The following is a 6000-nucleotide window of genomic DNA, read 5'->3' on the forward strand; positions in this document are numbered from 1 at the left end:
TGGAGACCGGGCTTGTGAAGTTTCAGGGTCCCTCGAAGACGGTCGTGGCTGTCAAGACTGTATGATAAGCCTGTGATATTTTAAATTAAGAGTCAACAGAGGTGAACCCTTTAGCTTACTGAGACAATCAATGCTAGTGAGCTGGCATGAAAAGTCAGCTGTGATTAATATGAAACCAGCACCACTGAGGCAAGATCATCTAGAAACTGTTTCCTCAAGATCAGCACACAGAAACTGGGCTACTGGAGTGCCAAGGAGGTATATCAAGCCGGCAGCAGAATGGGACAATGTGAGTCTCACCTGTAATACTGGGATTGAAGGCTCGAAGGAGTCGCAGAGAGCAACGAGGAGTCCACGAGGCTTGGAATTATGTGGGACTAAGAGAGGGCGCTGGTGAAGGTGTGGCCTCAGTTGCAGGGTCAATGCTAGTACTGAAGGGGTCATGGAGGGAAGCTGAGGCACAGTACCATATGCCAGAGTTGGAGTCCCTGAAGAGTCCAGGAGAAGACATTGGTGAAGGTGTGGCCTCAGTTGCAATAAAGATCCAGCATATGGGAGATGCCGAGACTGTGGGATGACCACGAAGGACAGCAGTGGGGGTGGGGTGGAGCTGGCCTAAGCCTATGAGACAAGCTGTGCGTGCTGGAAATGACAGAGCTGGAAAAAGAACTGCCCGAGCCCTTTGGAGTCCGGAAGACCATGGGTGAGTCCCAAATGTCAGACACTGAGCTTTGTACAATGTCGGATTTGGGGTTTACTTTGCTCTATTACAATGGTGCCCTGGTTCTTCCCTTTTGGAATAAGAAAGAATGTAATTTAGTTTGGCGTCCACAGTTAAGAGATTTTGAATATTTAAATTTGTTTATTTTTATTGTCTGTGTGTGTAAGAAATGTATGTTTGTGGGCACACTTATACTGCAGTTTGTGTGTATGGGGGGGCGACCGGCAGACAACCTTGCACAGCCCATTTTCTTCTTTCACCTTTGTGTGGGTTCGAGGGACTGAACCCAGATAGTCAGACTTGCATGCCAAGCATGCCTTTACCCGCTGAGCCATTTTACTGGCTCTAACTTAGGGTTTTGTTTTTTTTTTTTGTTTTTTTTTAACAACTTATTTTTATTTTATGTGTTCGAGTATTCGTCTGCCTGTACTTATGTGTTCAATGAATACGTCCTAAGAGATCAGAAGAAGGTGTTGGGCCCTCTGGAACTAGAGTTAGAGACAGCTGTGGATGCTGGGATCCTGGATCCTGTACAAAAGCAGCAAGTACTTTTAACCCCAGAGCCATCTTTCCAGCCCCAACTTAGAGTATTTTAAAGAGCTATTGAACTCTTAAATGATAAATTTTTTTCCTTCTTTTTTATTATTATCATTTATTACAGTTTATTCAGTTTGTATCCCAGCTGTGGCCCCCTCCCTTACCTCCTCTCAATCTCACCCTCCCTCGCTCTTCTACCCCTATGTCTCTTTCCTAGTCCACCGATAGGGGAGGTCCTCATTCCCTTCTATTGGACTCTAGCCTATCAGGTCTTATCAGGACTAGTTGCATTGTCTTCCTCTGTAGCCTGGCAAGGCTGTTCCCTGCCACTGAGTTCATGCCAGAGAAAGCTCCTGCTCCCCTTACTAGGGACCCAGAAGCAGAAAGACACATATGGTATATACTCACTCATAAATGGATATTAGCCATGTAATATAGGATAAACATATAAAAATCTATACTCCTAAAGAAGTTAAACAGCAAGGAAGACCCTAGGGAAGATGCTCAATTCTCATTCAGGAGGGCAAACACAATAGACATCAGAAGCAGGAGAAGACAGGGAAGAGGACAGGAGCCTACCACAGGTGGCCTCTGAAAGACTCTACCCAGCAGGGTATCAAAGTAGAGGCTGAGACTCATAGCCAAACTTTGGGCAGAGTACAGGGAATCTTATGAAAGAAGGGGGAGATAGAAAAATCCGGAGGGGACAGGAGCTCCACAAGGAGACCAACAGAGCCAAAAACAAACAAACAAACAAACAAACAAACAAAAATGGAGCCCTGGGGGCCCTGAAGAAAATGATACCCTAACCAAGGACAATGCATGAAGAGGACCTGAAACCCCTGATCAGCTGTAGCCCATAGACTCAGTATCCAAATGATAGAATTTTTAAAGACCGTGGGACTTTCAAAAGCTGAACCATATTTTATATTTTGGTCTTAGTATTAGCACCAGTTCTTGGAGACGAGAAAGGAAACCTTACAGGTTACATTTTAACAGTGATGTGTTTATGTGTCGAATTGACAAGCAGACATCTGTGCTCATTCGTCTCTGTGGACATCACTTGGGAAGAAGGAACCTCAACTGAAGAATTGTCACCATCAGATTGGCCCGTGGGAATGTCCTTAGAACATTTTCTTGGCTGTTAGCTGACATGGAAAGGGCCAGCCCCCCGTGGGCAGTGCCGGCCCTAGGCAGGTGGCCCTGGGTTGTATGAAAACCGAAGCTGAGCAAGTCAATAATCAAGAATCCTCCATGGCCTCTGCTTTAGTTCCTGCCTTAAGTTCTGCCTTTGGTCCATCGATGATGGACTGTGATCGGGACATGTAAACCAAATAAACCCTTTCTTCCCCAAATTGGTTTTGGCCAGTGTCTTATCACAGCAGCAAAAGCAAACTAGGACACCTGCCCTTGCTTCTGAAGTTTGTCCCTTGCGTGCCCAACCCTGTCTCTCCTGCTCCATCTGGTCTGCTCCCATCTCAGTGCTCATTTCCCCCAGTAGCTTTGGCTTCAGGGACCTTCATGTACCTATTTCTTCACCCCTATCCGTCACCTCCAACTTCCTTCCCAGTTCAGACTGTACTCACCTGAGGCAGAGGGAACACAGGGTCCAGTGTGGCAGTTACTGGCTCTACCACAGCGAGCTGGGTCCTGTTTGACTCCACCATGGATTTTTGTTCCAAGGGCCCTGTGGGTCCCATAGTTGATCTGAGTCCCAGTGCTGGAGCCCTTAGCTAGCTCTGCATTGTGGAGGCTTGGCCTTACTCCTGGACCCACGGCTATGGCTCTGGCCTTTTCCCCCGTAGCCCTCCATTTGACCCCTAAACTCTCCTCCCACCACCTTTGAGCTATTATCTGGACATTCTGCTGAAATTGTATGCACAGCTGTTTTCTGAGATCAAATCCCCACCCCTTCCTCACTTATCTGTTAGGTCTAGCTGTCTTGATGCTCTGGACCCCAAGCCTACTTACTACATGGCCAGGGATGTTCCTGGAAAAATGGCACCCCTTGGACATGGGCTTTACAGTTTTTCTTATCTAGCAGGGTGCTGGACTTATGTTTGTGAAAATGAAATACAGTTTCTCTGAGAGTCCCATGTGGAGGCGGTACTACTGCTCTGGGGTTGGACACAGGGTTCGGGGCTCCTTAGTCACAGAGAAGTGGACCTTTATCGTGTCTTACTCCCACCATTCTCTTCATCTGCATCCACAGAAGCTAGGTGTCTCTTGAGGATGGGGCTACAAGTGTGTATTCCTTAGAGCAGTCATGGTTGCTGGTATCCAATGGCCAACATCCTAGGCAAAAGCTTCTAGGCTGAGCATGATGGCCCATGCCTATAATACCAACGTTTGGAAAGTGGAAGCAAGAGGGTCAAGAATTCAAGAATATTCAAGAATTTAGGTATACAATGAATTAAAGGCCAGCCTGAGCTACACAAGTTCCTATTTCACAACAACAGAGAGAAAAAAACAGATAACATCTTTTAAGCTAGGTTGCCTCCACCAGTCCCTCTGACAGTTAGGACAGGCATTGCTAATCAATCCCAGCATCTCTCTCACCATACCCAGAAGACTCACTGCTGTAAGAGCCCACCACCAAGAATTTCAAAGTTCCTTTTCAGAAGAAAAAAAAAAAAAAAACAAAAAAAACAAAAACAAAACAACTTTACCTCTGCGCAAAGAAAATAAACTAAAGCTTGCCTCCAAGGATGTTAGATTTTGGCAAGTGCTCTAGAAATTATGGGCAGTGTAAAGCAGAGAAAGTTTCCTGAAAAAAGATGGCGTCCATGTAGGTGACCTGTCTATGTCACACCAATGAATTGTGTGTTCTATAGACTTATATGTTGACAGTGTAACCTCTGAGGTGGCGTTGGGAGGTGGGGCTTTGGGAGGTGATGAGGTCCTGAGCATGGAAGCCTTATAAAAAGAGACCCTAGGCAGTTCCTAGGGTCATGGGATGTGAGGTTAGGGTCAGAATGTACCACTCCGTGAGCCAGAATGAGTTCAGCCATGCTGGCAGCTCGATATTGAACTTCTGGCCCCCAGACCTGTGAGCAATGAATCCCTGTTGTTTGGAAGCCGCTCTGCTCATCGTATTTTGTAACAGAGACTGATGTAAGAGAGAGCCCCACCCTCATGACCTCATCTGAACCTAATGACCATCCGCAAGCCCCACCTCCAAATACATCACGCTGGGAGCCAGGGCTTCATTACAGGATCTCAGGGGCTAGGACCTAGTCCACAGTACCTACAGTGTCCCAAACCCTAGTGGAGCTCGAGAGAGCAGCAGGAATCCAGACCCTACATGAAGCCAAAGGATTGGGTTCCTCCGAGGAGAGGGGAGAGTCAGGGAGAGCTGACCCTCTTGCCTCTACCTCCCTACCAAGTGCTGGTATTACAAATGTGTGCCACTATGCCTTGAGCCAATGCCATGTCTTTAAAAAAAAAACCAGCTTAGTTTATGTGTATGCTGTACAAATGTATATCTGTCATACCCGGTCCTCTGAAAGAGCAGCCAGGGCTCTTAACCACTAAGCCATCTCTCTAGCCCCTGGCATGCTTTTTTGAGACTGTTTTTATATTACAAAGTGAAAATAACGCCAGATGGATTACACAAATTCATTTCTACCAAGGGCTATCTATTTAAGCACACAATGTGCTGCAATATTTGGAATGTCTACAAGATAATAACAGTACTTATTTATTAAAAAATTTTTGCCAATTTGATAATTCAAAAACTATTTTTATTTATATCAAATATGTCACTGTGATTGCATATTTCCCATAAGCATGTAGACTGTGTTCTTCTGTAGTTGGTATAGTAATAATCAACATATTTATTACTTTAATAATAATAAAATTATTATTGTGTTGTTTAGGGACTCATGGCAGGAGAAAGAGATATGTGCTCGGTACACATGCAACATCCCCAATCCTTACAGTTTTGGGATTTAAAAAAATAATATTTTCAATCTGCAGTTGTTTGAATCTGTGGGTTAGAAACCACAGATACAGAGGGTGAACTGTAGATGATTCCATTGTTTTTATCATGAGTGCGTGTGTGTATGTGAGTGAGTGTGTGTGTGTGTGTGTGTGTGTGTGTGTGTCAGGGGGGACAACCGCAGGTGTCCTCGCTTCCCCTTGTTTGAGGTGGGGTCTCTCTGTTGTGCTTTGATGTGGATGCCAGGCAGGCTGGTCTAGAGTTTGGGGATCCTCTTTCCGATCTGTCTCGGTCTATGAGCGCTGCAGTTATGGTCAAGGTGAGCTACTGAGGTGGCCTTTATGTAGGCTCTGGGATTTGAACTCACTGGGCCATCTCCCCAGCCCAGGCCTCAATTTTCTTTTTAAAGCCTCAATTCTTTATTGTTGGAGTTAATAAACTAACTCTAATTTAAATTGTTATGAAATGGTCTGCATGTTAATCCCAATTTCTGTGCCTACATTATTGAAGATGTGAACCAAGTGTCCATGGCCTACATTTCAGTTTTAAACATACGTAATTACGTGGGAGTATGCATGAGCTACAGCATGCCTGAGGAGGTCAGAGGTCAACTCAGGGGCGTCAGTTATCTTCTACCACGTGGGTTCAAGAGAGCAAGCTCAGGTGGTCAGGTTTGGTGGCAAGCCAGCTCCCCCCCCCCCAGGCCCATAACTTACATTTTACGTAGCTTTGTCTTTAGAGTATTTTTAGTTAGCTAAAACTATTCAGAGATTTTATGTGCTCAGAGACAGGGCCTGTATTT

The sequence above is a fragment of the Meriones unguiculatus genome, chromosome 14, assembly GCF_030254825.1.
Source record: "Meriones unguiculatus strain TT.TT164.6M chromosome 14, Bangor_MerUng_6.1, whole genome shotgun sequence".
Lineage (NCBI taxonomy): Eukaryota > Metazoa > Chordata > Mammalia > Rodentia > Muridae > Meriones > Meriones unguiculatus.